The 26,134-nt window shown below is 38.9% G+C and overlaps 1 protein-coding gene across 1 annotated transcript in view; it reads left to right on the top strand.

The window, feature by feature from the left end:
• The first annotated feature begins 12,194 nt into the window (after positions 1-12,194).
• The window catches only part of LOC134228172 (vertebrate ancient opsin-like), a 115,972-nt gene continuing 102,032 nt past the window's right edge, over positions 12,195-26,134 (top strand). Inside the window, exon 1 of the mRNA XM_062709960.1 lies at positions 12,195-12,652. The gene's annotated coding sequence lies outside the window, so the exon portion shown is untranslated. The remainder of the gene's footprint in view (positions 12,653-26,134) is intronic.

The raw sequence follows: 26,134 nt of genomic DNA, 5'->3' as shown, positions 1-26,134 counted from the left end.
AGCACAATAATAACAAATCGTGATTCGTCATTAGGGGTCATCAGGCCGAAGGCCGTTGGGCCGAATGGCCATTAGACCGAATGAGAACTGGGGAGTGAGAAGTGCGAAGTTAGGAAGAAGTAGAACGGAAGAAGTAAGAAGAAAAAAGGAGGTAGAAGTTATAAAGAAGAAGGAAGAAGAAAGAAAGGAGAAGAAAGAAGGAAGACGGGAGAAAGAAAGAAGAAAACGAAAGAAAGAAGAGAGAAAAAGGAAGAAGAAAGAAAGTAGACGGAAGAGGGAAGAAGAAAGGAAGAAAGAAGAAGAATGAAGGAAGAAGGAAGTAGAAAGAAGGAAGACGGGAGAGAAGAAAGAAAACGGAAGAAAGAGGAAGGAAGAAGCAAGAAGTAAGGAGGAAAAGGGAAGAAGGAAGAAGGAAGGAGGAAAAGGGAAGAAGAAAGGGAGAAAACGGAAGAAAGAAGAAGAAGGAAGGAAGGAAAATGAAGAAAGAAGGAAGAAGGAAAAAGGAAGAAGGAAGAAGAAGAAGGAAGGAAAAAGGAAGAATAAAGAAGAAAGACGGGAGAAAGAAAGAAGAAACGGAAGAAAGAAGGAAGAAGAAAAAGGAAGAAGGAATGAGGAAGAAGGAAAAAGGATGAGAGAAGGCGGAAGAAAGAAGAAGGAAGGAAGAAGAAGGAAGAAGACAGATAGAAGAAGGAAGAAGGAAGAAGGGGTAAGGTGAAGTAAGAACTTCTCATTTTCACTTTTTGCTTCTTTTTGCTAATTTGGCCTAATGGCCATTCGGCCTAATGACCTTCGGCCAAATGGTCTTCAGTCTAATGGCCTGACACCAACACCCGTTCAGCAAATAAAATTTTCGACCGTATGACTCATTCAAACAAACGTCATTTTCTGCCAAATGGCCTTCTCTGTCAATTTCAGCCTAATGGCATTTTCGGCCAGATGACATATTCGGTCAAACTACCATTTTGGCCAAATGACCAGTTATGGTAAACGCTCTTGCCATATGAAATTTTCAACCAAACCGTTTTCGGTTTAATAACCGTTTCGTCCAAAAGTTCAGTTAGGGTCGATGACTTTCAGCTTAACACGTAATTCGATCATATGGCTTTCCGCTGGAAGGTTTTGTCAAATGACCCTTCCTCCTATTTAATAATTTCTTGAGAAATTTCAAAAAAAAAACTTATAGACAACAAAAACTCCGTAAAATTCCGAAAAACTTTCCGTGCATATTTTAAACAGAAATTTAGAACAATTTTCTTAGATTTTTTTCATGTAATTTCCAAAAAACCTTCCCCTTGAAATTCCAAAGAAATTCTCGTGAAACTTCAAAGTAGTTCCCGTGGAAAATCCGAAAACAAATTCTCAAATAAATAATTTGAAAAAAAAATTAAGATATTTTTTTGGAGAAATACAAAAATTCTCCCGGTAATGCCTTGAAATATTCAGAAAAAATGCAAAAAAATATTCACGAAAAAACGAACTCATTGAAAAAAATCGCCACGCCGATTCACGCCGCCGCCGGCTGAAATGGCTTTCGGCGTGACGCCGAAAACGCCGCCGCCGCCGACCAAAATTATGACAAACGCCGCCGCCGACAATTTTCGGACCGGCGCACACCTCTATTCGATTGTATAAAGTATAAAGCCATGCAGATAAAAATGCATTTTTGCAGCCGTGCGCGGCGCTCCGTGCGGGAAGATCTTTGCGTTGAATGATTCTGTTTTGCTTCCATTATTCGGTGAGTGGCAAACGTGGGTGAGGTAGAAGGCGATAAGGCAAAACGTCAGTTTTCATGTATCAATAAGTTGTGTAGGCGGCGCTAGCATGCTATGCAATTCCAACGTAATTTACACAAGAAAATCGAATTCAAATGTATGAACATAAACGTCTGTCTGCGGTACAATCAAGTGGTGGAATAAAATGGAATGGTACTAACTCGTCTAATGACAAGTGAAGACATTCCACTAAAAAGCTCAAATTAATTTTCCTAACATAACCACGTGGTTTCTAGACGCCCCCTAATGCCACAGCCGCTAGGGATCCGGGCGATCGTGGTGATTTTACATTTCATAATGATTTCAAAACAACAAGGTTTTTTGGCTTTTCTTACGTATTTAAAATATGTTTTAAAAATTGCCCCTGGGCAAAATGCCCGAATTGTGGTGTAAAATGACTCAATTGCATAAAAAATAATGGAGAACGCATGGTTGTTTATTTTGACTTAATGGATTGAATGACAATCTTACGGGTGAGGTGAAAGAATTGCAAATCTCAAAATTTAAATGAAAATGAAGGGATTTTGCTTAGTTTTCTCCTTTGCAGCTCGTGAATGTCGTACACAAGATTCTATGAGTTATTTTATGAGTTAGACCATTTTGCCTCGTGGATGCGTTATCCACCGTCTTCCCCTATATCATGATAAAATATGGATCTTAGACTTTCGCAAAACAAGCTACACCCCATTTGCTTCAATAAAATACATATCAACATTAATTGTATTTAAAATGAGAGATTTTTGAAATTTATTTCAATGCCTTGCTCAGATGATTACGCGAGCTTTTTAGTCGTTTCGCCTGCGGTTATGCTTGCATTCTATCACTGAGCACCGAATGTTTAAGGTCGGAAAGACTTTGTTCAAAATTGCTTCGATAGGGCACCAGAGAGCATAAATTTCTCTCACGTGCAATGTGCAGCTCGCACACGCTCAAATTATTCAACTCTCAATCGCGTGCTTCATGGTGGACGCAAGACTCATCAAGTTATATCTGGAGGACATGGTTTTCTCATGGTTTTCTTTCAAAACCATAGAACAATTAGACAAGTTTTTTTCTATTGATGTTACACATCCCGGCACGTTTTGTACAGAAACCATTCTATATGTCTGTATTCCAAATGAATAATATCTTGTTTCAGTCATCCGTGGCGTGCACATAGAATGGCGCCAAAACAGTGAGTTCCTTCTGATGCAGTCCCACGCCTTTGGTAACTGAGTATCAGTATGGTGCAGTATGAGCTAACTCAACTTCACGTTGGTGCTGGAGAAATTAAGACATGATTGGTTGAGAAGCGCGCCCTACATCAAGCGTAATAAAAGGAATATTCGTCGCAACCTACGTAAGACCAACTTCTATCGTGCCCTGAAGAAAACAGCTTCATGATAAGATGAAAAAGGTTAAAAAGGTCACGTTGTTGTTTCCAGTTTCCGCGCAAAATGTAACTTAAACAAGAGCTAGACTGCGGGGCCATTTGTTGGGTGTCTTCGTACCTGATTTCTCTGGAATTGATTTCAATATACAGTCGGTTTATTTTGAAAACGATTTGGATGTAGGTTGAATGCAATACAATTCTAGGAACATGGAAATCCAGTTCGTTATGGATTTTTTTTTAATGGCTAGTCCTCGTTTTTTAAGGAACTAAAAATCGAACAAAAAGGCAAACAAAATCGAAGAATCCCCAAAAATGCATATGTATGGCAAAATGAAAAATGACAAATACAAATCACTTGACACTTCATCATTAAGATTATAACTAAAGATTTTATTGGATGGGTTGAAAATATAGAGGTAATAAATGAACCGTTTGTTTGAGAAACTGCATATGTAACATTTTTGGTCAAAATGAGATTTTTATATATTCTGAATCCTAGTCCAAAAATACATATTCTGGCAAAAAATACGAAAAAAAAATTTTTTGTTCTGGAATGTATGAAAAAAATTTCGTTTGTTTGAGAAACTACATATGTCCACGTACTTTGAAGAGCAATTGTGGAGTACTGCTTAGATTTTTTGCACTGAAAATGCCCCAGGGTGTTGAGTTTTGCCAAAAACTATTGATCTGTTTCGAAGAAATCGAAAGATTCGGTGCAAATTTGTTCAAAAAACAGTATTTTATTGTTTTCTCGAAATAGTGTAAAATGGACTTATGCAGTTTCTCAAACAAATGATTCAAATTTATTTAAGGTTTATTACCTCTATTGATGAAATATTCTAGATTATTTTTTCAAGCTGATCGAAATTAATAATTCGAGGGTAGTTCAATTTTACATAAGTTTTACAATTTTACATCTTTGCAGGGTTGCTGTCCGGCATTCTTGCAATATGCCCTGCCCATCGTCCCCTACCGGCTTTAGCTACCTTCTGGATACTGGGTTCGCCGTAGAGCTGGGCGAGCTCATGGTTCATTCTTCGCCGCCACACACCGTCTTCTTGCACACCGCCTAAGATGGTCCTAAGCACCCGTCTCTCGAGTACTCCGAGTGCTTGCAAGTCCTCCTCGAGCATTGTCCATGTTTCATGTCCGTAGAGGACTACCGGTCTTATAAACGTCTTGTACATGACACATTTGGTGCGGTGGCGAATCTTTTTTGACCGCAGTTTCTTCTGCAGCCCGTAGTAGGCCCGACTTCCACAGATGATGCGCCTTCGTATTTCACGACTGACATTGTTATCAGCCGTTAGCAAGGATCCGAGGTAGACGAATTCCTCGACCACCTCGAAGGTATCCTCGTCTATCGTAACACTGCTTCCCAGGCGGGCTCGCGCTCGGTTCCGCCCACAAGCATGTACTTTGTCTTTGACGCATTCACCACTAGTCCAACTTTTGTTGCTTCACGTTTCAGGTGGATGTACAGTTCTGCCACCGTTGCAAATGTTCGGCCGACAATGTCCATGTCATCCGCGAAACAAATAAATTGACTGGATCTGTTGAAAATCGTACCCCGGCTGTTACACCCGCCTCTCCGCATGACACCTCCTAGCGCAATGTGTAAATAACAGGCAAGAAAGTCCATCATCTTGTCTTTCCCCGGCGCGATTCAAACGAACTGGAGTGTTTCCTCGAAATCTTCACACAGTTTGCACACCATTCGACGTTCCTTTGATCAGTCTGGTAAGCTTCCCAGGGAAGCTGTACTCGTCCATAATTTTCCATAGCTCTACGCGGTCTATACTGTCGTATACCGTCTTAAAATCAACAAACAGATGGACCTGATATTCACGGCATTTTTGAAGGATTTGCCGTACAGTAAAGATCTGGTCATTTGTCGAGCGGCCGTCAACGAAGCCGGCTTGATAACTTCCCACGAACTCATTCACTAATGGTGACAGACGTCGGAAGATGATCTGGGATATCACTTTGTAGGCGGCATTAAGGATGGTGATCGCTCGAAAGTTCTCACACTCCAACTTGTCGCCTTTCTTCTAGATGGAGCATATAACCCATTCCTTCCACTCCTCCGGTAGCTGTTCAGTTTCCCAGATTCTGACCAAGATTTTTTTATGTACAGGTTATCCGACTTGTAAATATAACCAACTCAGCCATCTTGGATTTTTGTATGGAATTTATGCTCGTTTGTTTACGCTTTGCACTGAAAATTTATGTTTCCCCCCCGCGCTGGTTATTCCCATCTACTGACGAAGTCATATAATCTGTACATAAAAAAAATCTTGATTCTGACTATCAATTTGTGCAGGCAAGTGGCTAGCTTTTCCGGGCCCATCTTGATGAGTTCAGCTCCGATACCATCCTTACCAGCTGCTTTATTGGTCTTTAGCTGTTGGATGGCATCCTTAACTTCCCTCAAGGTGGGGGCTGGTTGGCTTGCATCGTCCGCTGAACTGACGCGCGCGCTGCGTCCTTCTTCTCCAGAATCTGTCTGCACTCTTCGTGGAACCAATCGCTTCGTCGACTTCGTCTCATATACCCGACGTTGACTATATTTCAGCAGTCCTCAAGAGGGGCCCACCGACTTCACCCTCTTTCGGCAACGCTGCCTCGAGATGCTGCGCGTATGCAGTGGCGACATCAGGTTGCTCCAGTCGCTCTAGGTCGTACCGCGGCGGTCGTCGGTACCGAACATAGTTTGACGGATAGTTTTAGGCGCAGTTTAACCATCACCAGATAGTGGTCAGAGTCGATGTTAGCGCCACGATATGTCCTGACGTTGATAATGTCGGAGAAGTGCCGCCCATCAATCATGGTCGATTTGTGATTTTGTCTGCAGTGGTGATCTCCAGGTGTACCGATACGAGAGGCTGTGTTAGAAGTAGGTGCTGCGAATGGCCATATTCTTGGAGGCGACGAAATCAATTAGTCGTAGGCAAGGAATGTAAAATAAGAACATTGCGAATGACAACAACATTGTCCTCTCTCGTAAATGTTGGAACAAACTCAACTCGCAATAAACGTTTGTCCCAAACTGCAACAGAATAGGAAAATGACCGCCTGCCGCGCATTTAGCAAGGTAGTCGGTTTTCGACGATAGTTCTGGTTAAATAAGTATTAGTTATCAATTTTTAGATATAAACTTAAACATCTGTTAACATGATTTGTGTCTTACGTCAAAAATATACAAGTTATCACAGTTTGAAAAGTTCACAACAATGGATCAATCAAGGTAACTCATTTTGCACTCACCGTATCAAAACAACGGCGGCACTGTATACGCATACACAGGATTTTGTTTTTACACGATTTTTTTTCGCTCGTATTTTTGATCGTGTGTCTTCAATTCGCCACCAAACTCTTCGCAACATGTTTAAAAAAATCCAGAATAAATCAAAGAAAAATCACATGATAATTAATATACGTTAAACATTTAGGATGAGTGGAAAATTGAGAAAATGTAAATCGTGTAAAAACAAAATCCAGTGTATTTCTATTCATGTGTGTTTGACAGAACATGTCTACAGTGGCGCAATCTGTTCATTTCATAGCGGCTGTTTTTGCTTATTGATTGGTCCATTACCTCTCCATGTTTGTTGCAAATAAAAATGGAACGCAACATTGTCTTTATCCTCTGCAGATGCGGACAAACAGTTATCGCTATTCTCTTTTGTTGCTTGTTTTTTGCATTTTCCAGCGACAATTACATTCCTTGGTCGTAGGCCGTTTTCGTTCGTCAGCCGGTGAGCGCTGAACTTTCCAATAGCTGGTCTAAACTCCTCCTCTTGGCCAACTTGAGCGCTCAAATCTCCTATGATGATTTTGACGTCGTGGCTTGGGCAGCTGTCGTACTCACGTTCCAGCTGCGCGTAGAATGCGTCCTTATCATCATCAGTGCTTCCGGAGTGTGGGCTATGGACGTTGATAATGCTGAAGTTGAAGAACTGGCCTTTGATCCTCAACCAGCACATTCTTTCATTGATCGGCCACCACCAGACCACGCGCCTCTGCATATCGCCCATCACTATGAAAGCTGTTCCCAGCTCGTGTGTATTGCCGCAGCTCTGGTAGAAGGTATGATTACCTCTAAACGTTTGCACCATTGATCCCTTCCAACAAACCTCCTGCAGCGCTACGATGCCGAATCCACGGTCCTTGAGCACATCGGCGAGCATGCGTGTGCTCTCGATGAAATTGAGAGATTTGCAGTTCCACGAACCGAGTTTCCAATCGCTAATCCCTGTTCGTCGCAGTGGTCTTCGCCGATGGTTCCGGTCCGTACTTTCTTGTTGATTGTTCGCTGCGTATGTTGTTTTTAAAGGCTGACTTGCAGGGCCTGACACCAAACCCCCTAAATGTCTGGAGACCATTCCTCCTTAGAGAACAGACGCTGGTGTGAGCCGATCCTGATATGGAAAAACAGACGCTAAGTAAAATTTGCACCTCCGGAGAGGTGCGATTCCCCCCTTCCCTGTCAGCATTCGACCATAGTTCCCACCGGGATTGGTTACCCGATCTTCCCTAAGGTTGCTCGTATCCCGGCCAGTACCACGGGGAGGTAGGGATAGGAGTTGCTGAGTAAGAGGCTAAGGACCGCGAGATGGGGTCTATTTTATTCCTTCAGGTACGCAAAGTACCAATGGTATGCTTTACCCAGCATTTGCCGTGCCAAGACAAACACTGATCTCGGGATGCAGTCATGCAGAGCTTACCAGGCTCTAGAACATCAATATTGCGTCAAAAACAGAAAAATGAAATTGTAAACAACATTCTACGCAACTCTTTGCTTATTTATTCTTAGCCTTTGTTTACATTTTCTAACACTGAAATCAAGTCTAACACTGATCTCGGAATGCAGTCATGCAGAGCTTACCAGGCTCTAGAACAAAAACCTTGCATGAAAATCAGAAAAAAAGTCATAAACAACATTGTACACAACTCTTTGCCTACTTATTCTTACTCTTTGTTTACGTTTTCTAACACAGAACTCAAGTCAAACACTGGTCTCAGAATGCAGTCATAGATAGAGCTTACCAGGCTCTAGAATATCAATCTTGCATCAAAATCAGAAAAAAAAAATCATAATCGACATTCTACTCAACTCTTTGCTTACTTATTCTCATTTTTTGTTTACACGTTCTCACTCTGAATTCAAGTCAACCGCTGATCTCAAATATGCCATCATGGAAAGAGCTTACCAAGCTCAGAGATACCCTTTCGGAGGAATGATTGTTTACCCTATCAAGGATACCCTCTCGGCGAAATAATTATTTACCTTATCAGGGATACCCTCTCGGGGGAATTCTTGTGTACCCCCTCGGGGGAATGATTGTTTCCCAATTAGATACCGTCTCTAAAATTAAAATAAGTTAAAATAATTCTGTTTCACAAACAACGTAAAATAATTTTCACATTTTTGCGAGTGTAATAGAATTTTTGTTTACAAATTTTCTCACAATTTTCAGTATCACAGAACGCACTTTCACAATCTCAACAAACAGCTCTTTTTTTCACCAACACAAACGCGGTTTTAATTTTCTTCTTCGCGAAAGACCGAGCTCATTTTATTGGGAGCGTCACATTGGGCACAGCAAACCAACTTGGTCAATGTCGTGTTCGAAGGAGACAGCCTTATCCGAATCAGACGTCTCCAGCTGCTGCTCGATCCGCAGCAGCTCGGAAGCATTACTTCTTCCCGCGAAATACATCACAAAACTGAAAGCTAACTTCGCTCATCTGTCACCCTCGCATCTGGCACTCATCACCAATCTATATGCCCTTTTATTCATTTTATATATATTTTATCATAGCCGTTTCAATCCTTTCAAAGGGGTAAGCTAACAATATTTGAGCAATTTTCATGTTATTCTAGTCGATATCGGACCCTTTGATCTTCGGAAATTTTTATCTCAACCCGAACTCTGAAATCTGAGCGTTGCAGAGATATGGACTTGATTCTTATGGTCCGTGCCAACTTGTCCGTTGGCTACTTTGGATCGGTCCTAAGTATGAGATCCTACGTTCACGTCGCGTTCGCAGATTTTGTAAATATGTATAGATTATAGCCCCGAAAAATAATGTTAAGTGTTATCTAAGTTGAATAGCGCGTTATTTTCTCCCCAATACCTCCACCGACCCTGGGACTCGAGGACTAAAATAGGCCTTGCGTGCCCACCCTGTTGACTACCGTTGGCTATAGACCAGTTCCAGTAGCCTGGGGCTTAGGACGGTCCCTCTTCTAGGACCTGTCGACGGTTCCTCGAGGGCAAGAGACCGTACCAGAAACGGTATCAACATCTCGATGTTTCCATAAGTCGATGGTCTCATCAACATCGACTCATTCAAGTTTTAATAAAATAAAATAAGATAACTTTTAATAATAATAAAAAATAGGGTGTTTCGTGTAAATCCAAAGTTTTTTTTTCTAAATCCACATTTCACAAACCCACAAATCCACAACAATATTCAACAGAATCTCCGTAGATTTTTCATGGATATTCCGAACACTTTTCTATAGAAATTCTGAACAATTTACCGTGAAAGTACTGACAAATTTCTCATGTAAATTCGGAAGAATTTTCTATGGTAATGTCAATCAATTGTGCTTGGAAATTCAAAATAGCTTCCCGTGGAAAATCCGAGAATAATTTCCAAATTAATATTTTGGAAAAACTTTTGGAAAAATCATCAGATTTTTCTGGCGAAATTCGATAGATTTTGCCAGATTTTCTACTAAAAAGACAAATGCAATAAAAAAATTGCCACGCCGACTCACACCGTAATCGTCGCCCGCTGAAATGGCTTTCGACGTGACGCCGAAAACGCCGCTTTTAACGACCAAAATTATGACAAACGCCGCGTCCGGCGCACGCCTCATATGTCCGTAGCGGCTACACGTCAAACGGGGAACGGCCGTTTGGCCGAAGGCCACTAGACCGAAAGTTGTTTGGCCGAAGATACCATTTGGCCGAAAAAGGACGTGTGGTCGATTAGGGCACTGCCCGAACTAATCTCTTTTTCTTACATTCTTCATGAATTTTGACATTTACTAGCCTTGATGTTTTCTAATTTCTTTGCAGTGAGAAAGAGACAAAGTGGTGTAATAAGACATTTGGCCGAGCAGATCTTTTGACCGAACATGTCATTTGGCTGAGCAGGCCATTTGGCCGAATAGGTCATTTGAAAAGTGAAGACGTCTCACTTCTCCCTCCTCATTTCTCACTGTCGTCTCACTTCTCACTCCTCATTTCTTACTTCTCCCTGTAAAAAGTGAGGGATGGCTCACTTCTCACTTCGCACTACTCACTTTTCACAGTGAGAAGAGAGAAATGAAGAGTGAGAAGTGAGACGTTTAGCGCAAATACTCAGCTTTGCCCGGGTGTTTATGTTGCAAATGTCACATATTGTACCGCTCATAAAAAAATATACTCCTCCGCTCATTTTTGGTCGCAACGAAAAATACGCGCCAGATAGTCGCCTAAGAAAATAATAGCTCCAGAAAAAAAGCTACTTCGATATTTTTTTGCATTCCGGCGGTGAACAGCACGTGCTATTTGTACTGCGGAGAAATTTTTCACATCTATGAGAGCCTTGGAAAATGATCACAAAAGTTGTCATTTTGTTGCAAGGGACAATACTAAACTATTTCTGGATCAGTTTCCGTGCGATTGCTTTACATTCCTCAACAGCTGACCCTCAACTAATTTTTATTGGAATAGATTCACGAACTTATACCCAACGTGAATAAAAGGTACCCTAGAGTCTATCCATCCTCAGGATCAATCAGCATCCAGTTCATCGACCAGTATGATTACTTGAGAGTTAAATAATGGAATTAAATAACAATAAACAAGCAGATTGATTTTTACAAATTCTCCAAACAATTTATTATGCCTTGTCTTTAAAATTCAAATGCGTATCATTTCTCTCTCGCCAAATGTTGCTCACAAATTTTCACCAACGCTCACCCACAGGTATGCTACTCTCGTTGATGCCGCCACGCACTCATCTGAACTTGACACTCGTGGACCAGCAGGGCTGCCAGCCTCCCAATGTCTGGCTCTCCGTCCATAACAAACCGCATCTCGGCACAGCGAGATGCAAAGTCTCCACCGAGACACACCCCTTCCTGTTGCCGAGCCTGGCTGGATGGCGTGCCGGCAGTAATGCTGGGGGTTCGTTCCTCCAACGTCGTCCCGTAGTACAACTGATGCCGCCGCTGCTTCCGGTGCCATGGTACGAAATCTGTGGTACGTATATTTACAGCGTGCAATCAGACCGTCCGGTTCAGTCGACGGTTGGATGCTGCGGCGAACAGGCGCTACGGATTGACTTCAAGTGCTCAGCTGGATTTCACGGGGCACCGGAAACAGCTGTTCCAGATGGTTTATTGATAAAGTTAAATGTGACCAACCAGTGCTGGAGATAATTGAAACTTTTCACATCTTAAGGTCACTCCTGACGGAATCCAAGTTAAAAAGTGCTCGCGTTTTCTGGGGCACACCACTCGATACGGAAACAACGAACACCTGTCATTTTTATTATTTCACGCATGCTGCGACACAGCAAAGCTAAATTAACAAAAATGACAGTTGTGCGCCGCCTCTGAACCGAGTGGTGTGCCCCAGAAAACGCGAGCACTTTGGAACTTGGATTCCGTCAGGAGTGACCTTAAAGGTGATGGATTGAGTGACCATGCCAACTCAGTAAAATTCGGTGATTCTGTTTTGAGCGGTTGTTCGATCAAGACTGGAGCAAGATATGCTTTAGTTTCATAAGTTTATCGGACTCCTTAAGAAATAACAGTCACTGATGCAATCAAATGCTATTGTGTTCTGATAGTGCATCGACATCATGCGAATGAGATGAAAGAAGCAATTGTGAGCTATTCGATAGTGAGTGTTTGATGCTCGGTTGAAAAGAGAAGTTTTTCAATGCATAACAACAAGTATTCCGCACCATTGAAAAGAAGATAAGAAGGCATCTTCGTGTCTTCTTCTGACGTCATCCGAGAACCATTCCCAGTAGGAATGCGCTTTTCTAAAGATGGGTAACACCGTCGAAGAGGACACTTCATGTGAAAGGTGTTAATGTGTCAATCGAGCGGAGAAGGTGCTGATGCAGTGATTCGCCTCGAGCATCGCTTAGAATCAAGTCATTTAGTTGAAAAAAAGGTAACGGAACGGAAATTGAATTTCGTAATGTGAGTTGAAATTAGGTGCACTGTGTTGTGAATGCGTATGTCGATTGAGGAGTGAAGTGTAGTAAAAGATCCCCGGAACTGGAAATTTACATCCCGGATGGATCTAAATGAATTGCGCGCCTTAGGGAGACGGTTTTAATTGCAACTGAAGAGAGTGAATTTAATTAATTGTTCTGAATCGTAAAAACCAGGAGCTGCTGTGTGTGTATTCTTACGGTTTTGAACAAAGTTCTACTCGATGCGGTTTTGGTATTTTCATGCAAGAACATAACCAGTGAAGATGGGGGGAAGGTACGTATGAACTAAATTTATTAGATTTGCATGAATTTTGAATGTGATGCGGTTCCCAAATGTGGTGATAAATTTGTCGTTGGAACAGATTCATGACTTAACAGAACAGAGTCTTTATTCTGGAACCGTTTATTATGCTCGAGCATCTGTTGTAAATCCTCAGGAGGCGTTGTGACGAGGACGTGGAAAGATGTTCTACACAATGTCAAGCCTGGTATTCAATGAGCAGTGGTGGAGAAGCAGGCTAGGCGAAATAGGGCGAAATGCTTGTGAATATATTTTTGGCAAGATTTCTCCACACCTCCAACTCGCACAAATAGCAAGGAAGCAAACACCGATGAAAATGTTCGTGAAGCTTTGTAAGTCAAGTCGTTCGGGTTAATTAGCAAAATGGCATTTACATGTTTTTAGCGAATATTCAAGCAACAATACGATTGTTTATTGTTATTGTGAGAGTTCGAACAAACCGCAAAAGCTCGTAACCGCGATTAGTATTCACAGACAAAATTCTGCTGTATGTGGCGGAGTTTGGAAAAGGAGTGCCATAAGGGCAAGTACGCCAACCGACATATGTTCAGTAAAATATCTATTAAACGAGCTAGCAGGTGCACAGATAGTTCCAGACCAGAAATAGTGTACGGGATTTTATAGAGAATGGTCATATTTTCACTTGGTTATGATCAATTTTAAAATGAGCGCCAAAATTGAGTGCAATTTTCAATATTACAATCACTTTAAATAAGCGGTCATATTACACAGAATTAAAATATGGGATAACTGTATATTCCAGTGTGAAACTGAAATAAAAATAAAAACAACGTTATTTACAACCATTCTTAAAAAGCTTTTTACATTTATGTTTTTCTGGGTCCTAATGATTAGTGAAAACTCAGGTGTAAATTGGCATTGAAAGTTTATCCGAGTTTTAATGAGGAGTTTTTCAAAAAATATTGAATAAATCGCTCAAGGTGACACATATGTCCCAAATTTCGTTACTTATACCTCTTAGGGCCGATTTCTTCACCTCCGCTTAGGCCTTAAACCAGGTTTAAACGAATGGGTAAGCACCGCTTAAGAGTTAAGCGAAGGTGAAGAAATTGGCCCTTAGTGGTTTGACAAAAATATTTATTTTTCCTGAAAAGTGTATTGATATTAATTAGATTTAATATTCATTATGGGGGCTCAAAAAAACTTTTCAATTTTTTTTAATAGGTCGCCTTTTTATCTCGGTCGATTTGATGTCCTAATCAGAGCTTTAAATATTCGATTATTTTTTAAAAAGCCCATCGGCTTTCTTTGTCACTTCACTTCTAAACATATTCATATTCGGTCCTGCACCGTCAATTTTCAGAATGAATATGGGTGAGTATTTATTTGAATATCACAAATTATTAAATAATCGTAACTGAACACATATTCTTCTATCTATCTATCTATCTATATAAATAAAAATGAAATGGTCTGTGTTCGTATCCGCATAACTAGAAAACGGCTGGATGGATTTTCTTCATTCCTTCACAGATATGTTTGTCATCCCTTCCGACGGGTTTATATGATATTTGCTCATGCAAAAATCACGAGTAAGGTTGAGTAAATCGTGAAAAACTAAAATTGAGATTCGTATGGGCATTTTGCATGGGTAATTCAGAACGCGCATTTTCGCCTACTATGCAGGACAACGTCTGCCGGGTCGACTAGTGTTTGATAAATACACGCACAGATCTAATCCCGACGTTCAATTGAGGCATTGTGAGGGACATTTTTAGCGCCAAATGTCAGTATAATCAAGGCTAATTGTGTTTTTTTCGCGCGCAGTTACGATTATCAATTGATAATATCTTGGTAGCCATGAATTAGAGTCTGTAAGGAGGACGGGTAAACACTTGATTTCGTTTTGAGGTATTGATTTCAAGTGGCATTTTTGAAAATCAATAATTTCCAAGCCTCCTGACTCAGGGGTCCTGAGTTTATTGCTATTAGAGTCTACCTACAGATCTGTCGTATCTGTCATCAAAATATGTTTACAATCAGTTCTTTATTTACACGGCAGACTTTGCACTTAAAAAAGTAGAGCACATTTTCGAGGATTCATTGTGGGTGTTAGGTGTTATTTTCATATGTTTTTTATCGGTTTTCCAGTTCCATCTACCCTCATAGTCCAATTTCTCTATACGTTTTTTAATGGACTGTAGGAAAATGTCTGACCATCCTTCATCAATTTATGCATATTGGATTTGATCCTAAAATTCTAAAAATTGTACCGTTTTCCATTGGCCTTACTCCCTAACAACCTTTGGGAACAATTAGAGTTTATTACCCTGGAGTAGACGATTCTTTAAAAACTTTTTATCGATCTTTATTAATCTTTTTATTAATAAACATTAGATAATCAGCTATAGGGTCAATAGATCGTTATTTCACTATTTTACTATAAACAAATTATAGAGAAAAGCTTATTTTTTTCAAAATTTTGTCAGGAAAGCCGCAGCTATAAGACGATCATTCCAAAAGCTGTTAGATAAGTTTCAAATAAAAAAAAAACAATTCGATCTAAAATCAATGAGAAAGATGAATCACAAATTTTTCGCATGTTTTCTAACTAACATTCTGTAGGCACAAAGTCGCAGATGGGAAGCAGCATTAAAACGTCTAAGACGAATTAAGTACTCTCCATTTAATTCCACCAATTATTTTCGATATCTTTGCAGATACGTATTTCGACCACAACTGTGTGGTCGTCTTCAGTGTCTCGTACTTGACTCGAAGATAAGTCTTCTCCGGAGGTCCGAAGAATCCAGGGTTGTTAACGTTAATCAAAGATTAACGCCGTTTCGTTAATCCGTTAGCGTTAATTTCAACGATTAACGATTTTTTCATTAATCTTCATAAAACGTTAATCAACAGTAACGTTAAAGCTCTCCGTTAGATCAACGTTAACGGTTGCGTTAGTTTTCACGTTAATGAATTGTCGGAATCTATTTTTTAAACTGCGACTTTTTGCGCAAATTTTGTTCTTTTATTACCAAGAGATTTTGTTTGTTAATATAGTGTAACCAATAGCTGTCCCCTAACCAATAGTGGACCCTCCAGTCATATCTGCATTATTACAGCATATTATAAACATTTTTGTTTGAAATTCCATCGGCAGAACCTACCTACCTAACCTACCTAATGATTTAATTACATGCATTTGAATGGAAAGTAAATATAGTTTTGTTAAAAAAAAAAAATAAAAGTGTCCATTATAGGGGTCTATGATAGGGAAGAAGAACATCTTGAAATGGAACATAAAATCAAATGAAGTGTCGCTCCAGGTGGTCTAATATAGAGCAAATTCAGTCTAACTTTGAAATGTTATTTTCATCGAATAACTATGTTGAAAATTTCTACTCCTTACGGCAGGAAGAATTAAATTCCACTACCCACTGTTGCGCATTTTACCCTATGTGAATTAAGGCATTAAGCGCTTTGATACGCAAAAAAAAAATACAAATAAATTTGAGATCTCATAAATAAAATATGATTTCCAATAATAGAACATTTTGCCAAATCCATCATTATTCAGCTATTTTCATTAGTCAGATGACCGTAATAAGACACAAGATAACGATGTATCCAGCTTTTTACGCTAGCTATAAATCAACTGTGATGCTCTAAATTTGACGTATGATGTGTACAGATTTTATGGTTTTATCATAGTAGCCATGGATTTGTGCTTAACATTTCATCTGTCATCTTTGTTTTTAAACGTGTTCGAAATATTCGTATAAATTCTATTATTTATTTTCTGATGCATTACTAATATTTAATAAAATATTTCAGGTATATGACCCATTTGGACGTGCAAGATCATATACTCTCCCAAAATCCGGGCCAAATCGGAACTGTGCCCATTACTAATAGCCCGACTTCGTTAGAAAGACGCGTCATGAGACGTTTTATTTAGTATTATATATGGTGATCCACCCGAGATTGTATGGCGTGGTAAAGCCAGAAACTTTCTGGCGAGAGACGTCCACGGACTATCATTATAGAATCTTTAATGTTTATGGACACCAAAATTGAAATGTGGCTCCTTAACATAAATATATAAAAAGTTGTTTACGAACGTATACTGGGGGGAATGGCGTTGTGGATCTCAACGTGAAATGAGCTGGCCAATTGGGCCCTGGTTTTGCTTGCTTTTTGGTCTTCGCCCTCCATACTGTCTTGGTGTAACTATTAACCTTATGTCTGTGCTCAAAAAAACTTACGTTGTCTGTGCTCTGGGGTCAAATTGACCCCAAATTGAAATTGCTATAACTTTCTTAATGTTTGGCCGATTTTGGATTTTTGGGGCTGTTTCGAAAGATAATTTAATCATCTTTCAGATCGTTACCAAAGATTGACTATTGGTGGGCGGGTACATCGCGGGGAGGGGTTTTAGTGAACAAGGGTACAAAAACAGTGATTTTTCATGAATATATTAGTTATATCCGAAAATCCTACCCATTTTGAACTGCACATTTTAAAAAAAAGTTATGCAGGAAGGTGTGTGCTTTGGGATGAGGCGTTGATAAGTTTAGAACTTGGCCGCCAGGTGGTGGTATATTTGATTTCATTATTTTAGACTACTCAAGTAATTCCGATATAAAGAATTCTCCTCAGTGTAAATATTCCTATCGCACAAGTTTAAAATTTGTTAAAATGGCGTCTTGATCAAAGGTCGTCTAGTGGGAATGGACTGTCTTGTGACGGAAGTAGTAATTGGGAATTTTACAAATAGGCGGAAAATTGGCTGATCTTTGGTTACGCATACGTAGACCCAAAGGCCCTAATTCCGGGGTTTTCTTGGATGACCTAAAACATATTCTGTGAACACATTCTATTATTTGCAGCATCGCTGGAACAGGTTGAATACAAAGAAAACTTTTGATGAACTCTACCACAACATTCATGTTTGTCAAAAATGCTATAAACCAAAATACATCAGATCTCACATGAAACAATATACTCAAATATAACAGCTCACTAGCGCCGCATCTTGGAACAAGTGCTCAATATATTGAGCACCACTTTGTAGTCCTGAACATGCTGAACAATGTTGCCGAATACAACTTGGGTGTAGGTATGAGGAATCTCAAGCTAAAGCAATATTTCAAACATGCAAGAATATTGCAAGTACACTAGCGTCGCCTATTTGTAAATTTCCTAATTATTTATTCCGTCACATGACAGACCATTCCTACCAGACAAACTTTGTTAAAGACATCATCTTTACAAATCTCAAATTTGTGCGATAAGAATATTTACAATGAGGAAAATTCCATATATCGGAATTACTTGAGTAGTCTAAAATAATGAATTTAAATATACCACCACCTAACGATCAAGCTCTAAACTAATCAATGCCTCATGTCAAAGTACACGCCTTCCTGTATAACCTTTTTGAAAAGGTGCAGTTTAAAATAGGTAGGATATTCTGATATAAGTAAAACAAGCATGAAAATCACTGTTTTGTACCCTTTTTACGATAACCTCCCGCTATGTACCCGCCCACCTATAGTCAATCTTTGGTAACGACCTGAAAGATGATTAAATTATCTTTCGAAACAGCCCCAAAAATCCAAAATTGGTCAAACATTAAGAAAGTTATAGGAATTTCAATTTGGGGTCAATTTGACCCCAGAGCACAGACAACGTAAGTTTTTTGAAAAAAGTACACTGTAGCGTATATTTTCAAGATTTTTCAAGCGAATTTGCACCTAGGAGACAGATCTCGGCGAGTTTTATCAAACTACCAAAAATTAGGAGAATCGGTTGAAAACTAAAAAAATGGCAGCCACTCAAAGTGGCCTGGGGTCATATTGACCCCAGAGCACAGACAAAAGGTTAAGGATTCTTTTTGAACTCAATGTATATAAATAATGTCCTTAGCGTAATACAATTTTTGGACACCTGCTAGTATGGAGCTCCTCCATTATTACCCGTCAGCAGGGTTGCCATTATGCCAGATATATCTGGCACTGCCAGACTTTTTGGCAGCAAAAAGAGAAAAATAAAAACCACCCGAAATGCCAGACTTTCAAATTTCAGACAGATTTTTTTTTAATATGACCTGCATGAACATGTTCAAACAAACAGTTATAACTTTCATATTTTTTTTATGTCTTTATTAGCGAGACTTTCAATAAATGTAATCGTTGGCTAATTCCATGACTTATCACATTTCCTGGTTAGCACTTGTAAGGACTTCTCATTGACTTGTAAGTCACTTGTTACTCTCCGGAAGATCAAAATCCTCTGCTATTATGGACATTTCATAAAAATTATGATGGCACTTTTAACAAATATATTAATAATGCCTATCAAAATTCCTTTTGGAATACATGGGCTTACGGGTACCACAGACCATTTTTAATCTGATTGCTTTTTTATTTGAGCTCCGTTTGTTTGTTAATCGTTCAATTTAAAAATGGTTTAAACTTTATTTAGTATTACTTAGAAATTCAAAATAAAAGCGAACCACATTGTTTTCTTTTTTAAAATCTTTTTCCAACATGTATAACAAAAATCTTAAAACACACTTTGACTGTCAAACAGCAATTTATATTGGCTTGAGTCCTGGCTAATCCGATCTATCGGAGCCATCAGATGATTTGAAAAAAAAAATAGGCGAAGGATTTTGTAAGTGCGAAGCCAGGGTGATGGCCACTCTTCAATGCACATTCGGCGTACAAGGTCTATAGCTGCATGCTTATAACTGACAAGTCAATCCATCTGAAATAATAAATCCAGATTTATCCACCTACAGTGAGATTTTGACCCTTCCTTAGTCATTAGGAAATATTTCCAGACTCCAGTATTTAAAACGAGATAAAACTGCTCAGATTCCCACAGCGATTGGCCGTGTTAAGTTACAAAATAATTGCCTACCCAAAGGCGGATGCTATGGGTTGAGTGACAACAAAACGAATTGATAACGCGCTGTACGTCCTGCTGCATATCTATCAGGCGCTCGTCGGATTGAATAGCTATTGTAACATGATTAATAACTATCGTAACGTTGGTAGCATATACTGTACTCGTAATTTCCAGAGACCTCGATATTAATTAATCCAGAACTAATTAAATCCGTCATTGATCGGAACGAAACTCAATAGCGTTCAAAAATAACATGTATTCTGCCTTATAAATGCCTAATTTGGTAAAACTAAACTTTTTTAATACCTTAAAAATGAGTGAGATTTATAAGGTAGTAAATTTCAGAATTTTCACACATACGCACACATACATGCATAAAAGTGGTCTATTAGTGACTCAAAACATGCTCACATTTGCTATCTAGCTTCCACTGAAAATTTTTTTGAAATTCCTTTAAATTTTTACGTTTTTGCTTTTCTGAGAAGATTATTTGGTACATGCTTCTATCTGTTCCTCAATTAAAATCAATTGTTTCTTTGAAACCATTCAAAATTATAAGCATATTTTCATACCAAATCATTTGTTATAATTATATTTTCAATACTAAAGTGAATTTGTTTCAAATACCATGCATTTTATTTCATAATTTAAGAGATTTATTGATAGATTAATACGTAACACGCCAGCGTAACGCATACAAAGTGAAATTATAGACACTTCCGAAGGAAGGGTCAAAAACATATATTATTTAACACAAATTAAATTTTAAAGAGTTATAAGAATTCGTTCTCAAACCAAACACTAATTTGTTTGACATGAAAAACATTCGACAGGCTTCCTAGGCAACTAAAATTCCGCTATAAATCTGTACACAGCATGTGTCAAAATGATAATGCCATAGTTGATCCGTGGCTATAATAAAAAGCTGGATTGTATAAACCCGGATTTTTTAGAATGAAAGATGTAACCATCAAATTGTATTCATGACAACGAAATGCCCAGTGAAAGATTTTTTTCGCTTAGTATTCTCAATGGATGGACGGATGGATGGATCGATACACTATTTTCGTATTCATATATTTCGCAGAGCTGTTTTTTCATTTACAATTTTGCACCAGCGGCCTACCCATGTTTTTGATGGGCACATATTGAATGACCTCTGTAAGACGTACAAGTAGCTTCAATCGCAAATTGGTTTTCCATGGCAAAACTTGATCTGATTAATAAGACTGTAGTTGGTTTTTTTTTGTGGTGAACTATGATTGACAATGAAAAAAATCTATGGTCCATGGAAACCGCATTGGCTTAGAAACGTTTTGATTGTTTATTGGGCAGGACCTAAGGAGAAAAAATATCGTGCAGATTATCGATGTCCGTTGACGTTCATTCAACGCATCTCGTTATCGTTAACGTTACAATCCAAGTAGTTCAACGCAACGTCGTTGACGTTGAACCACAAGAAAATTAACGATAACGGCGTTAATCGTTGATTAACGTTAACAACCCTGGAGGAATCACACAATGATCCATCGAAACTGATAAATTTATCAAAATGATGCCACAGCAAAAAAAAATCAATCTATTATGAAAGATGCGTGTCTTTGTTCCATGAAAAACGAAACCGTGGATCTAATTCACATGAATACTGCACAAACCTGGCAGACTTTTATTGTCGTGAAAACCCAAAAGAAATAAAAATGATAAATCTCGGGTACTTATTCAAAAGGACGTATGTGATTTTGTAAACCAAGATTCAAACGTCGATTTTTCAAATCTGATAGCACTCCCACGCATACCATCACCACAGACAGGTAGAGGAAGCCTTCGGCTACCTGTTGGTGGTGTTGGTTTGCGGGGGAGTGCCATCAGATTGGACAAACCGACGTATAAATCTTTGTTTATAAAATCACATACGTCCTTTTGAATAAGTATCCGAGAAATATGTATTTTAGAGAAATTTTTGCGATGTAATTTTGAACCATGTTCCAGACCCAAGCAACACCACTTGTTCCTCAGTGAGTAATCTCAACTGTGGTGTCGTGTGACTTACTAAAGGTCTGGGTTATGCACAACAAGTCGTATTTGCAACTTCTTTGTGACACAAAAAGCGCAAGAGGTGGAGCCTATTTGCAACATCTTGCGCCTACAATGAAAATAAAAACACGAAAACCAACCGGGAATCGAACCATGGACCTTGATATTTACAACCTTCTACCATAACCTGCACACCATCAATTCTATTTGAAGATACTGCTACAAGTGCACTACATAAACAACAGAGTCATTTGTAACTTTGTTGCACCTTATATGGAACATGCAGGCGACTGTCAAAAATAAAATACTGCTCAGCTAAGCTCAAAGTGCTTTGCAACATATCAGAAACATTCTCGTAACAGCAATGAACCAAAGTGTTATCAATTCTGCAACATATCTGTTTTGTTTCTGATATACAACACATTGAATTCCAAATCATCCAAGAAGTCAGATGCATGGCATATTGCGACGCCACTTAAACGTAAATGAAACGATGTGTATTTCTGAAACTAAAAAGTGGCTTTGATGTGACTCGATGTATTGCCAGTGTCTTCAATGCAATTAAATAGGAACAAACAGTTATTTCAAATATGTTGCGCGTTGTGCTTGGGGAGGCATTTCGAGTAATATTATGACAATTTAAATGTTATTTTCGAAAACATGAACAAGTCACAGATTGCTAGAATCTATTTATTAAAAATATAGTGGACACTAGAAATACTAGAATAAAAGATTGGCGAAGACGCCATCTTGTTTCCAATCCTATTCCAATGTTTCCAAAAGCGGTTCCATTTCGACTTGTTTACTTTTTTGCATCCATAAAAAGCAAGCAAAAAGTTCAAGTGCTGCCAGTATTATTTTCACGATTTCATGCATTTTTAACGTTGCCATTTCGACAGTTTTTCACTCCGCCGGTCTCTGGTTATATGGTTGCTAGTGGACACAGCATATGTCAATAGGGGTGATCCAAAGCATTATGGCATCGTCTCATAAAAACCTGGATAGTCGAAACACGATCTTATAAGACAAGTTTGTACAATCCCATTTAATTCCACTAGAAAGCTCAAAATAATTTTCTTAACAAAACACGATTGTCAAAACTCGGAGCGAATGTGCTTCATGAAAGTGAATATTTTATGCTCTGATTCCTGATAATCTGGAAATTGTTTAAGCCAAATCGGTCAACGTTTTTGGCAGTGCAGAGCTCGTTGGAAGTTTATATGAATAATATATGGAGGGAGTAGGCTGACCATACAGGACAGTATCGTTTTAGGAACCCTATAACACTGTCCCGTCGTAATATTACAATTTCTAGCTTCATCCCGTTTTTTCCCTTACCTGAAATTGGGAAGTCCACGCTCAGAGATTGAACCCAAAGCAAAATAAAACAAAGTCTCTCACTTTATTATCTCTGTAAACACTCACGATATATAGAACACCGTTCGAGGGCTATACTCCAAGATAAATTACTTTTAAAATGGCTCACCGGTAATGATGACGCATTTCGATATGTTTTACACAGCCCGTTACACAGGTCCCTAACAAAAAATGAGAGAGAATGAAGAGAATTAGCATAGATGCCCATCCGATTTTGCTTTTTTCACACTTGCATTCAAGTGTGATAGACTTGTTTTGTATTCAAGTACGATGATTCGAAGAAGTTGGTCCATGGAATTCATAAAGTTTCGCTACGTCCTGTTTACTCTTTTTTTTAATTGAAAAAAAAAACCATGAGGTCTATTGAATTAACCAAAGCCTTCATGATGTCCTAAGCCATGGTATCAACTCAATTATGTCCTCTGAGTATTTGTCTTTCACTTGCGTCTCAAAACAAAACATATGAGGTGTTGTAAGATCTCCAAATTGTCCTGGAGTTTGAATCAAATGGTCTAATGAATCAACCAAAGCTTCCATGATGTCCTCAGCCGCGGTATCAACCCAATTATGCCCTCCGATTATTTGTCTTTCACTTCAGTCTTAAATCCTGGCATGTAAGATGTTTTAAGATCTCCAAATTGTCCTGGAGTTTGAATCAAATGGTTTACCAAATCAACCAAGGTTTCCTTCAGGATCCGGGTTCGAGTCCCTCCAAGACACGTGGATTTTTTTTCGCTAATTTCATATCAATTTGTCCATTTCGAAACATGTGCTGTGCGTATGCACACCCTAGTAGCACAGTTCGGATCGATTTTGTTGCAGCAACTCCAATGTGATTGGATTTGGTCGCATATGAGTCACAGTGACTGGTATATGATAAATGTACTACTCGGGCAGACAAGATATTTAACAAAAAAAATGGTTTTCGTACGGCCGAGTTGCCGAATAATATGCAATTAATTGTAATCAAGTGTCGGTCTTCCACCGTCATTAGTCGTCTGAGTACACGCAACCGCATGCGTAGGGCAATCAAACTCATCAAATGCTTTAGCCAAGCAAGCCTTTGGCACAGCAGAGTGTGATTGATTCGCACTCTATACAAATCCGCCCAGCCCGTTGTTGGGGGCATAGAGTGCCCCCGTTTAATGCCCAATGTGCACTTGACTTGACTGGGGGCATAGAGTGCCCCTCGTTTAATGAACAATGTGCACTCGCTTGACTGTGGATATACAACAGTAAAGCAGATGTGGAGATTGGACAAATCAAGCCTCCGAAAGATATTCAATTTGCAAAAAAGAGCTAACCGCGGTGGAGGTTGGTACTCGGATTCTGATGGCTTTTCCGCAAACGTGACCTTTAAGGGGTCTTGTTGTGAAGGGGTTATCACGCCTATCTAGAGAGTTGGAGGTTGAGGGTTCGAGTCCCTCCAAGACACGTGAATTCTTTTTCGAAAATTTAAATTCTGCGACCAAACAATCTGGGATTTTCCCAATCAATCAACTAACGCCGGGAACCAGTCGATTCCAGAGGTCGAAAACTGCAAATTCAACACAACGCGACTACAAATTTACTGCCGACCAGTGATTATCATTTGGATAATGGATGCATGATCAAACTTTCGGAATCTCTGATCCAGCGTGTATTCAGTTAATAAATTGTATAATTATAATACTTTTCATTTGTTAACCATTATGAATAACCATTCTAAATAAGGATCTCAAAAGTAAAACATGAGTATCACTAGTGTCCAAGCTACGAATCCCACCGTAACAATGCTAATGCTAAAATATTTTCACCTGTAAGAGTTTCGTACTATCGCATTGAACTCCACCACATTGTTATCCTTACCAATTCAAATTTCGACTCCAACTGAAAGGCTGTATTTAGCGTCTTGTACTTGACTCGACTTGTCTTCAATCTCCCATGCCAGTTGTTTTCCTGATAGGAGAGCTACTTCGAAACACTTTAGCTGAAGACAGAGTTTACTTTTACATTTTTATCATCCTTCCATTAAGTGATATAAAATAAGGTTTGAATGTATTGTCAAAAGAATCTCATAGAGATATGAAAGCTAAAATAGAAAAACAAAAAATTAAGGTCCCCTACAGTGCAGCTCAGTACAAGTGCAATCTTGTTTTACAGTTTCAGCGTAAGCGTAGAGATGTCGTAAAATCCCGATTAATCGATTAGTTACTAATCGATTACTCTTGATTCTTGTCGATTATTGAATCGATTAATCATTGTATAGTAATCGATTTAAAATTAATCGATTATCACAACGATGAATCGATTAATCGAAATAATCAATTAATTTTCGACATCCTTATGATGTCGTAAAATTCTGATCAATCGATTAGTAACTAATCGATTACTCACGATTCATCTCGATTATTGAATCGATTAATCTTTGGGTAATAATCGATTCAAAATTAATCGATTATCACAACGATGAATCGATTAATCGAAGTAATCGATTAATTTGCGACATCTCTACGTAAGCGAATGGACGTCTGCATCTGCTTCTCCTTCGGAAGTAAAGCCGTAAGTGTAATAAAAAATGCTATCCACGATGCTTATTCCCAGATTACCAGACATCCACTCATTCCGTGAAGGGACCTGTGTGGAAAATATTGTAAATGGCATAATGCTACTATAGGAAAAGTGGCAAAAACAAAATGGGTGTAACAATTGCAGGTCATATAATGTGCTTTCATCAGACTCAGTGAAGGATAATTTACGATAAATTATTGTGTTAGATGCATATCTGTAGCGGGGTCACGTGGAAGATACTTTCGAGTGCTGTAGACGGAATCGAATAGAATGCTCAAAATTTGAGTAAAAGATACTACTTCAATAAAATGATGATTTCGCGAAAGTTAAGCTTGGCCTTCCATCAATTTTTAATACGACAGATGCAAATCAAGTTTATCTATCTATCTAAGTGCATTTTATGACAAACAGACTCCTAGTTTAAGTGCAATTATCATTTTATTGAAGTAGTATCTTTTACTCAAATTTTGAGTTGTCCCGTTTTTAATGAAAATGAGTCGGATTCGACTCAATTTTGAGTAGTTCATTTTTAGCGTGCAGAATATTTCGAACTAATACGAGTCGTGTAAAAGGGATTATCCATATAGCCATGGACAGTTTTTGATTAGTTAGAGTGGA

Source organism: Armigeres subalbatus, chromosome 3, assembly GCF_024139115.2.
Source record: "Armigeres subalbatus isolate Guangzhou_Male chromosome 3, GZ_Asu_2, whole genome shotgun sequence".
Lineage (NCBI taxonomy): Eukaryota > Metazoa > Arthropoda > Insecta > Diptera > Culicidae > Armigeres > Armigeres subalbatus.
This window is presented reverse-complemented; position numbering and strand designations above follow the sequence as displayed.